The sequence below is a fragment of the Achroia grisella genome, unplaced genomic scaffold (assembly GCF_030625045.1).
Source record: "Achroia grisella isolate CSIRO2021 unplaced genomic scaffold, CSIRO_AGI_Agris_v1 utg26115, whole genome shotgun sequence".
NCBI classification, from domain to species: domain Eukaryota; kingdom Metazoa; phylum Arthropoda; class Insecta; order Lepidoptera; family Pyralidae; genus Achroia; species Achroia grisella.
The window spans coordinates 14,379-25,392 of NW_026712751.1; the positions used below are offsets into that span (position 1 = coordinate 14,379).

General features: G+C 38.8%; 1 pseudogene; it reads left to right on the plus strand.

Annotated features, from left to right (window-relative positions):
* The first annotated feature begins 2,570 nt into the window (after positions 1 to 2,570).
* LOC131842874 (odorant receptor 4-like) lies at positions 2,571 to 6,883 on the plus strand (annotated as a pseudogene).
* Positions 6,884 to 11,014: the final 4,131 nt, after the last annotated feature.

The following is an 11,014-nucleotide window of genomic DNA, read 5'->3' on the forward strand; positions in this document are numbered from 1 at the left end:
TCAGCAAGTAAAATGACATCACCACGTGACGTCTGTAATGGGGCCGTTGGTATTTAGTGCCACTGCATTCCATACCAATAACATACTACACAATCAGTTAAAAAAAAAAAAAAATTACAAATGTATACGTTATAGCACAAACTCATTATCACTTGCAGCGTAACAGTTATTAAGACGAGTATAACGTATAATTAGTAAAATCCTACAATTAAATCAATTTAATAGGGCGGGCGGCGGCTGAATAATGAATGACCCGACCACCGCACTCATACAATGTATTACACCTACAATTAAACCCTTCACATGTCTGTTGCGACATTGACACACCACTCCAACCTATTACGAACCTTTTATATCCTGACAAGTTTGAAGTACTCATTGATGTAAGTGAAGCAGACCGTGGTATTACTTAATTACATATGTGCTGCATTCATTCATCATTTATAATAGAGTGATAAAAAAAAGAGAGAGATGAGAATCTCAATGGATTGTATTTGTAGAAAAAAAAATAATAAATAAATAAAAAAAAAAAAAAAGAAAATTGGAGATGTCTTTTAAAATTGTGAATGGATTTAGATGATTGTTCTTGCAAATATTACCAGCACCAGTGGAGGTTGTCTGTCCAGATTGTAATGCTGCACAACATTTATTTAAAAAAGCAACAAGCACGATGTTTGCTCATACTTCTTATAATTAATCCGTTTCTCAAGTGGTAGAGTAAAAAAAAAAATAGGTATGTCTATTCCAAATTATTTATTACAATATGATTATTTGTATTGGTCTGGGTGTTTTCAATGTATGCATTCACAAAAAAAAAAAAAATATATATCGAAGTATTTATATTACAAATCTAGTATCCAGAACACAAGCTTACCTTTGAACTAGATGGCGTTGTGTAAATGGTCCGGGGTTATTATTATATTGCTGAATTTATATAGCGTATCCACCGCCACCAACATTACAGCTCAGTGCTACGGAATGGCAACCGATATGATGGTACCGCTGATTGATTGATTGACGTGTATGTATTGCGGTTGATATCGAGCGGCGATTGAAGGGTTAATTGTTTCACGACCGTTTTGGTACAGTTTTAATTATTAGTGTTTATGGGAAGGAGGAACGTAATACCGGTACACTTTCAATGGTCCAGCCATTTCACAACCACTCGATTGCTTGTGAGGACGGTGCGCACAGCTCAATTATGTAATTACTTCATTTTATATAGTTACGAGTACATACATACATACGAGTATGTAGTATAAATATCTGTATACTTTTAAATCAAACAACATTATTGCATTCTGAACAAATTTTACTTTACTGATTCCATTATTTATTAAGATGCGTAAATCAAAGACTTGATTTACGCATCTTAATAAATAATGGAACGTTCCAACGAGTCATCAGTCGCTGTACAGTACAGACGAGACAGCCAGTACAGCACAGCCATGTTCGCTACTATCTAGTAATCAAATAGACTAACCAATACTTATGTCCAAATGTAACAACTTGTATAGATCTTAATATAACATCCGTGTTGTATGTATTGTATTTGTTTGCTATATTTAAGGTATATAATATATCTACTGAGACATTCAGATATGCTGCCCTGTTATGCTTGTTTACTTGCAGTAAACTAATGAGCTCCAATTAAAAAAAAAAAAACTAATTTCAAAGGTAAATTGGAAAACACTAAAAGAGCAAAACTTGACAATTCAAATGAAATCCAAATAGGTTGAACCATAAATTACAGTATTAAAAAAAAACTTTCTTGTAAAATCGCTTGAAAAAGAAACGGTTGTGGAAAAGTAATAAGTATGTAGTGTACGAACGAATGTAGAGGTGTTCAAAAAACAGATGGACAAGTAAAGTAAATGAAAACATGTAATGCGTGTTTGTTTTTTTATAACACAGGGGACAAACGAGCATGCGGCTCACGTGATGGTAAGTGATTACCGCCGTCCCTGAGCACCCGCAATACCAGGGGAATTGCAAGTACGTTCTCGGCCTATTAAAAAGAGCTCATTTCTTGAAGGTTTCAATATTGTATCGGTTCGGAAATACCATTGCTGGAAGGTGATTCCACAATGTGGCCGTGCATGGCAAAAAGTTTCTAGAAAACCGCACTGTGGGGACGACTCCTTGATCTTTGAGTATAAGGAGGTGATGGGTATGGGCCTATAGTTATTTCTTCCTGGGAATCGGATGAACCAAAGCCGTCTTCCAAAGTTTTGGGACTATACCAGTAGAGTAGTAGTATCGGAAAAGCCGCGTTAGTACCGGACCCAACTCAGGTGCACACGTCCTAAGCACAATAGCAGGAACACCGTCAGGCTCACTCGACTTATACTCGTCTAGAGAGAAAAGAGACCTACGTACCAGATTTTGGGTAAATTTTACGTCAGGCATAAAAGTCTCACACCGCGAGATGACCGGCGGTGACTGATCCAGTGTCGAGTTAGACGCAAAATGAGAACCAAGGAGATCGGTTGATGAGTTATTCTCTTCAATGTCCAAATGGGAACAGATTTTTTGGTTTTTGGGTGTTGTAATAACTGATAATGATATGCCGCGAGGTCCCTGGCCGGTAGCAGCGTGGCGCTGCACCTGCGGTACCTGCGCGTCTGCGGCTTTTGTCGGCTGTCCCCTAGGGCGCGGCTGCGGCGCGTGCACGTCGGATACTGCTGTTTCTCGCTGGCCGCCACCTCCACGTATTTAATACTGCAATTTATTTATGCGTATCAGGTACGTGCAAAGATAACAATATTAATTTTTCATTACTAATACTCCGCATCCATGTATTTTATACGACGAAGTTAGTCGTGATTTCATTTTCGTTATTTGTTCATTACTTACATAGTGTCAAATATATCTACCGACAGGAAAAGTCTGATATGGACAAGTTGGCGCAAGTGATGTTCCTGTTTCTGTGTCAGACGGCAGCCATGGGGAAACAAATTGTATTCCAGCTGGACGCGAAACGCATCGACGACATGATCGACGGACTCGATGGTATGTGTCTGTACGTCGTCGGTTGGCTCATGCTGTTCATTGTTGTCGTGATGCGGCGTGTGGTGGATGGTGTGTGGTATTCCAGATCCCCTGTACAACGAGGTGTCGGAGTGTCAGGCGCGCCTGCTGCGCGACACTCGGGTGCGCGCGGCGCGTCTGCTGCGCGCCTACACCAGCACGGCCATCCTCACCTGCGTCCTGTGGATGGTGTACCCGATCATGGACTACGCCCGCGGCCGCCCCGTCGAGTTCCCTATTTGGACCGGCGTCGACTACAACACTCCCGCTAACCAACGTCATCGTTTCACGTAACATTCGTATTTTATTGTTTTATTAGGGTGTCACCGACGAAAAGTGCTATAGAAACAGTAATATTCATAATATTAATACTAGCTTTAAAGACAACTTTGCTGTCCCCAAGTCTTTTATGGGAATAGGTATAAAAATTTACAATACGATACCAAAGGATATACTGGAATTAAATAAATTCAAAACATCTCTTAAATCATATTTATTGAGCAAAGCCTATTACTCACTAAACGATTACTTGAATGACGAGCGTGCATGGCAATAGTTGTTCATGCACGGGATTTTCATTTAATGTTAGATATAGACACCTATATAAATACACATTGTAAATAAACTGGCTTTTAAAAAAATAAGTAACTCAATTGAGTTTCTTGTCTTTGACCTTCTCAATTGGATCTATATACTAAACTGACACTATGGAAAAATAATATTATAAAAAGTTAGACGTTCATCAGCGGGTAAAATGTCCTGCACGATTTTTTGAATTCTGAATTTTGAATTTTGACAATCAAGGCAGAATCATATTTTAAAAAATAAGTTCCTATATGTACGTTTACATACATATAGATGCAGAGTATGCGCGTCTGTTTAGTATCCACATCTATACAATTAGGTGTATACATTACTAGTGCGTGTAGGCAATAGACTTAGGTGTTGGGTGTTGTGATGCTGTGCAGGCAGTTGAGTTGCGTGTAGTCAGTCGGGTGTGTGGTCGTGGTACGTTGCAGGTTCGGGTCGGTGCTCATCGCGTACTACGCGACCACGTTGTCGGCCATAGCGAACACCACCATGGACGCGTTCATAGCCACAGTGCTGTATCAGTGTCAAACGCAACTCAAAATATTGCGGTAAATCTACATCTATTGCTTTTTATTCTGTAGGTCGTTTATTTTCTTTTTTCTTTTATTCTTTTGTTCATTTATTTTATACTTAGTCAGCAGAATTTATATACATATGTACCATACCCGTCTATGGTTTATTCGAAATTCTTCATCACCTGATGAGTATACTCATACACGATGCGATGTCTCATCGTACAACTGCAGGCGGGGAGCCTGGCCTGTATTGGTTAGGTTTGACAATGAGTTGATCTTTAGTTAATTTATAGAGATCGAAACTAGTGAGCGTGTACATACGTACAGTCATGAGTCGTAATGTTACTTCATTGTTTCATAAAATGTTATGTCTTTTAATTAACACAAGTAACAATATTTATTCGTAGAATGAACATCGAGACTTTACCTAGAAGGGCGCGGGACATGGTCAAAGAGCATGAACATGTCCAATATGAGGCGGCCCTTTGGCACCTATTTATAAAGTGTATAACGCATTACAAGAAAGTAACCAGGTGAGGTGGCTAGTTCAAAACAACCAAATATTATTATACCAACCTAATATAAACATATTTTCTGCTGTGGCCACTATAAAGTGTATGTTATTTTTGTTTTAGTACAAATAAGATACTACAAGATATTTTCGGTACGGCTATACTCGTACAGTTCGGTATCGGGGGGTGGATTTTGTGTATGGCTGCCTACAAAATAGTGAGCGTAAGTATTCGCTGACTCTAATGACCATGGATGAAAATACGGTTTACATAATATATAATACTGTGTGGCCACGGGCAGTGCACACACGCACCAGAGCAGCAACTTAACTCGAATCCCTTGAGTGAAACGATCAGTGAAATACGTTGTTAAAACGCTTACAGAACGCCCTTCAGCTGCACTATACGCCAAAAAATCACTAGTACCTGTGTTCCCTACTTCGCGCTCAGGTCGGTGTGGCGCTGCGGCCGCAATCGAGTTTCACTGGACGACAATGTACAATTTTCGCGGATTCTGCTTTCTTATTCATAAACGATGCTTACAGATTAACCTTGGTGTTGTTTTGTTTCCAGTTGAACGTGCTGAGCGTCGAGTTCGCGTCGATGATACTGTTCCTGGTGTGCATCCTCACCGAGTTACTGCTCTACTGCTACTACGGAAACGAAGTGAAAGTAGAGGTTAAATTGAATTTATAATATTATAATGAGAACCTCGATTGAGATTGATCCACTTAATAATGCTCGTCACCAAAACTGTTGCAGATAGTAACGTACTATTTTGTGGATGGAAATTTTAATGGACGTAAGAAAATTAGGAGAAGGTCAATTCAAAATGCTAAGGTGAGGGAAGGTAAACTTAATGAGTGTGTCGGCGTCTGACGTGATATACATAAGTTACTACTCATGTCGGGTCATCATTGAATTCATGTCTTTAGAGTCCTGCGTCTACTATTAAATACGCAGCGTACACTATTTAGCGTCACTTTCAATAATTACCAAGCATCGTATTAGTGACTCTGGTACTAGGAAGCAGGTACGACGTGACATCCACTTTTAGGGTATTACAACTATAAATTGAGACATAATCTGGTAAAAATATTACAAGAAGTTCAAGGTTGAAACTTTATACGTATGTTATTACAATACATACTATATGTTAACACATTATTTTGAATGACTATGTCGATTCGATCAGAACCAAAGATATTTCCAAACTTAAGAGGTAAAATCTCTCGAAAAACTTTCTCACTGACTTATATGAGGTAGAAACATATGTGTGGCCGATCACTAGAGATAATTTGCTGGGTCCATTGTCGTCCTAACTGGTGTGATGATGATGTGCGTAGAGCGACGGCATGATGGAGTCGATGTACGCGATGGAGTGGCTGGGCAGCCCGGTGCGGTTCCAGCGCTCGCTGCTGCTGATGATGGAGCGCGCCAAGCGGCCGCTGCGGCCCGTCGCCGGGCACATCATACCGCTCTCACTGGACACGTTCCTCACGGTGATACTACTCGTTGTTTATATACTAATAAAAACGTCATACTAATATACTATAACCATATTGCGGTGGGTAACCGAACACTCTAACATTGAAGTTAATGAAAATGTCGCCCAACTGGCAAAGTTAGGAGTTAAAACCGTCCAACAGGGCACTGAACCCTTCTGTGACATAACTCGATACCTAAAACTGGGATATTTCAAACTATTTACCAAACAAACATGAAGCACTGAATCACTGGCAGTACACTGTAAATGCCAGGATTAGTATTCAAAGCCGTAATAACGGGCTACTCGAAAATATATTTCAATTACTATTCATAATAATTTCCTCAGGAATTAAACACGATGGTTTTCAAGAGGTCGGCCTCACGTGGTACATTTCTAAATGGGACCCACTCTCATGTCTCCTCTCCCGTTATCCGGTTTTACAACAACGTTTTTCTTGTATTAAAGTCATCCCTGTAAAAATAAATCCATCTGCGGCTTCGCTAGTAGCTAGTGATATAAGACGAAGGTTTATAAGTATAATACATGTAGACCCGGGCGAAGCCGGGGTGGGTGGCTAGTACGCAATAAATGTGGTAATATTAAATTTCCAGATCATAAAGTCATCATATACGTTTTATGCTGTCCTACGGCAGACGAAGTGAACGGCCACAATGGACAATATGTAGTGTAATGTGTAATGTGTAGTAGTTATATGTATATGACGTAAGTACCTATATGTTGAATACTAAATACATACATATTTAAAGTATTGTAACATACAACTCACTCTCTGTAGTGAGTTGTCCACTGTGTGACGCTGATTGTAACATTCAATAAATGTACGTGTGTGTATATATTTGAAACACTTTTTATTTGTGATGTTGATAAGAAGGAACAATGTATTGGTTGGTTGATGTAACACTTGTACATGTACAGTAATAATAATATATGTGTCAATAATGGACCTAAGAAATAACACCACTTCCTTGTTCACTAGTGTTTTATGTATATTTATATGTGAAATTTGACTATATTTTTCTAAAATAAAATTAACCTGAGTTACTCCTTATTACATTAGCTACCTGCCAAATAAAGTCCCGTCAAAATCGGTTCAGCCATTTCAGGGATTAACTGGAACAAACAGACAGACAAAAATTGTATTTATAATGTATGTAATTATTTTGGTTTATGTATATTTATATTCATATGCAAGTACTAATTGGGTTATTTAATTTTATTATATGTATAGATTTACAAAATGAATTCTTAATACTTATGTAATTAATAATTTTCAAATCATTATGTGAATAAAAAGTAAAATATAGTTACATGTCCAAGAAGGTTTTATATTCCTACTTGATCAATGAGATATACGCACACAGGCACACAACAAACGCTTGTATAGGGTACGGTAGGGTTGCCATGTACAAATTAAAAAAAAAAAACAAGATATATAGTTAAAAATACCAGGACTATCCAGTTTAAAAACAGAACGCAGTAATAGTGTTACAATTAATATGTAGTAACATTCAAGTAATTAATATAATCAGGTTTATAATAAAAAGTATTTGATACAATTATACTGTTGACAATCTGTAATTAAGAGGCGAATTTAAAAACCCAGGACGCTGCCAAATAACTATTCAGGATTTCTTAGGACACTTCAAATACTAGGACATGTCCTGGGAAAACAGGACGGTTGGCGACTCTAGTGTAAGGCATTAATCCTGACGGACAGTTTTCCGCAAACAATTTTTAAATCAGGTTTCATCCACATGTGTTTGATGTTTTGAAATATATTTCGTAATGTGTTTGATATAACTAATTAACACGAACGAAAATGCTGTGCTTTAATCAGGAAAGGCGGACAGGATTATAGGTACCTAAGGTGTATTGGTTGTAATGAGTACATAATTTAATTGTGATTACCGCGACCGTTAGTTTCACTTACACTAGAACAGGGGTCTACGACAGCGGTCATCTTGTTGTTGTTACTTTATGTGTTTAACACTATACTTTACTACAGTTAGAAATTTACAAAAAAATAATATCCGGTAATAATGGGGGGGTCTACCCAAAACGGAAAAATTACACAAAGAAGTTTGGGAACCACTACACAGAATATCCCGACTAATAAATAAATGTTTAAAATTATTTACTACAGAATGGCTATAAGTATATATTATTGTGCGTATATCTATCTGACTGTGAATTAAATGACAATGTTAAATGTAGTAATAAATCAAAACTACAGCGAGAGTAAAAGCGGAGAGGTAGTCCGCCGCCCGCGCGCGGCCGCTAGTGACGGGAGCTGCTAACAAAAATTGAATTTAAAGCGAGCCGCCTTCATTTGAATTTATTACGAATATCATTTTCATTCATTTGCATTTCATTCAATTTCGCCGGGAAACGTTCGGAGGGCAGCGCGCGGAGCTCCACGTGGAGCACCACACGACCGACCGGAGCCCTGCTGACGCCGCGCCGCGCCGCGCCGCCTCACGTTACATCCATTTATATATTCATTGTTTTTATTTATGTTTTAAATCTTTCATATAGGTACTAGCTGACCCGCGCAATTTCGTCTGCATTTTATTTTCCCACCTTTTGCAATATTTTTCATTGCAGCTCCGCTCCTATTGGTCGTAGCGTAATGTTATATAGCTTAAAGCCTTCTTGGACAATTGGACTATCCAACACAAATAGAATTTTTCATTTCGAACTAGTAGTTCCTGAGATTAGCGCGTTCAAACAAACAAACAAACTCTCCAGCTTTATAATATTAGTATAGATTAATTTAGGGTCTATTTTGAAGACATAATAAATCTAATTATCAAATACATAACTGTATAATATTATTTAGTTACTGTCATATTTATATTACGAGTGTTGCTGGTAAGTACTTCCAATTACACAAAACGCCCAGAGAACTAATATTACAACAATCCAAACAAGCAGATGTCTGGGAAACAAAGTCTGTGCAGGTACAATACAATACAAAAATTTGAAGCAACACCCTACAACAATTCGATTTTTATTAACTAAAGCCTTTCTGTTTTGATATTTGAGAAATATCCTCAACAAACGACACCGGATCCTAGAAGCAGTGGAACGGTATTGTTACTTGTTTATACTATGTGGTACTCTGGTTTTTTTAATGGATGATAATGGAATGATACACCCGCTTGCGCTAACGGTTTACGCTGGCAGGACACCAGTGGAGGATGATAAGATGAGCATGAGGTCAGGTCAGTGAGCGCATCGTGACATCAAAAATTTATCACGATGGTTTCCAGGGGGAACTGCGTGGAGGTCGACCTGACACGGTACATTATGGCTGGCTAGCAATGGGTATTACTAACAACCCCCTTCCCCTCAAAATGGTACTCTGTATTAAAAAAAAGTATAGGAGATAGGCCTGTGAGATCATTACAGTAGATATGATGTCAATAGTAGACTCGAGTCGAGGAGCATCTTATTAGGCCGCTGCAGAGATTCTTGTCGGCCGCGGCGCTGCATCCGCTGGGAGGTGCTTTGTGTGCTCAAAGCGAGCACGCGATGAGCTGCCTCTCGATCGCTAATTGGACTGGCATACCTCGCCACTCCACTCCCGATTGTAGTACCACCGCACTCTCTGCGATGCGCTACTTACACAGTGCGGTCCGAGCCGACTAATACACAAAATACATTTTTCTCTCTATCTTTACATCAGACTTATAATATACTAGCTGTACCCGCGACTTCGTCCGCGTGAAATAGTGACCTTAACCAAATAAAATATATTTAGTTAGGTTATAACCCAAAAAAGTTTTATCGTTCTACTTAAAAAATAACGATACCTTCATACAACCTCTCATGAACCCTTTTTTGTATTAAAAAGTAACCTATGTCCTTTCTCAGGGTCAGACTATTTGTCTACCAAATGTCATTTAAAACGGTTCTTTAATTTTGTCCTGATAGCGAGACAGACAAACAGACAGACAGATAGAGTTACTTTCGCATTTATAATATTAGTAAGTATTAAAGTGGGCACTAGTTTATAAAGATCTATAAGAGATTGGTCCCATTCATATTCGTAACGTAACCCCACCTTGACGTCAACGTGTGGCGGCGTGCGTTGGCTCTGAACACGTTGAAATACAAGCAGATCTAATAGTGTAGTACAAGGGCGGTACACGTGTGACCAGAGTAGGTGCAGGTGGCGCGGCCGTGTGCCGTGTGCGGTGTGCGGTAATGGTCAATTAGATTTGCGTGGAGTGATGAGGGTCGCGTGGAATGTAGTTGACCGCGCCAGTATCGGACCGGACCGGACCGGACCGGACCGGACCGGACCGCACCGGACCGGACCGGGCCGGACAGGAAGCGGGCACACGTGCTGACCCGCACTTGTAAATGACTTGTGAAATGTTACAAAACATTTGGAATGCGGTGTGGCCGAGCACGTAGCGTATAAAATAATTTTCACCCTCGTCGTGACTTATTATTAGAGTTTGTTATGTAGGCTGGCAACGTAATCGGACATACCAATAATTTGTTACGGATTGTTGTACAATACATACATATACATATATACATATACATATACATATGAGGGTACTACGTTAAGTTGTTTTATTTACGTTTGAAAATTTAACTCAGTGTGTTCAAACTTTGTAATGAAATTAATAGAGCAGTAATATTTTCTTAAAATAACGAATGCATTTGCCTACAATTCTGTATATTTGGTAGTCATTTGTATTATAGTCGAAATATTATTGGAATCAATTGAATCCACCGTATTAGATGTAATGTTAACTTGTCTGTTATAAAATACCTGTATTTACAGAAGTGAATTTATTAGAATGGAAAATGATTGACACACGTCAATAGATATATTTCAT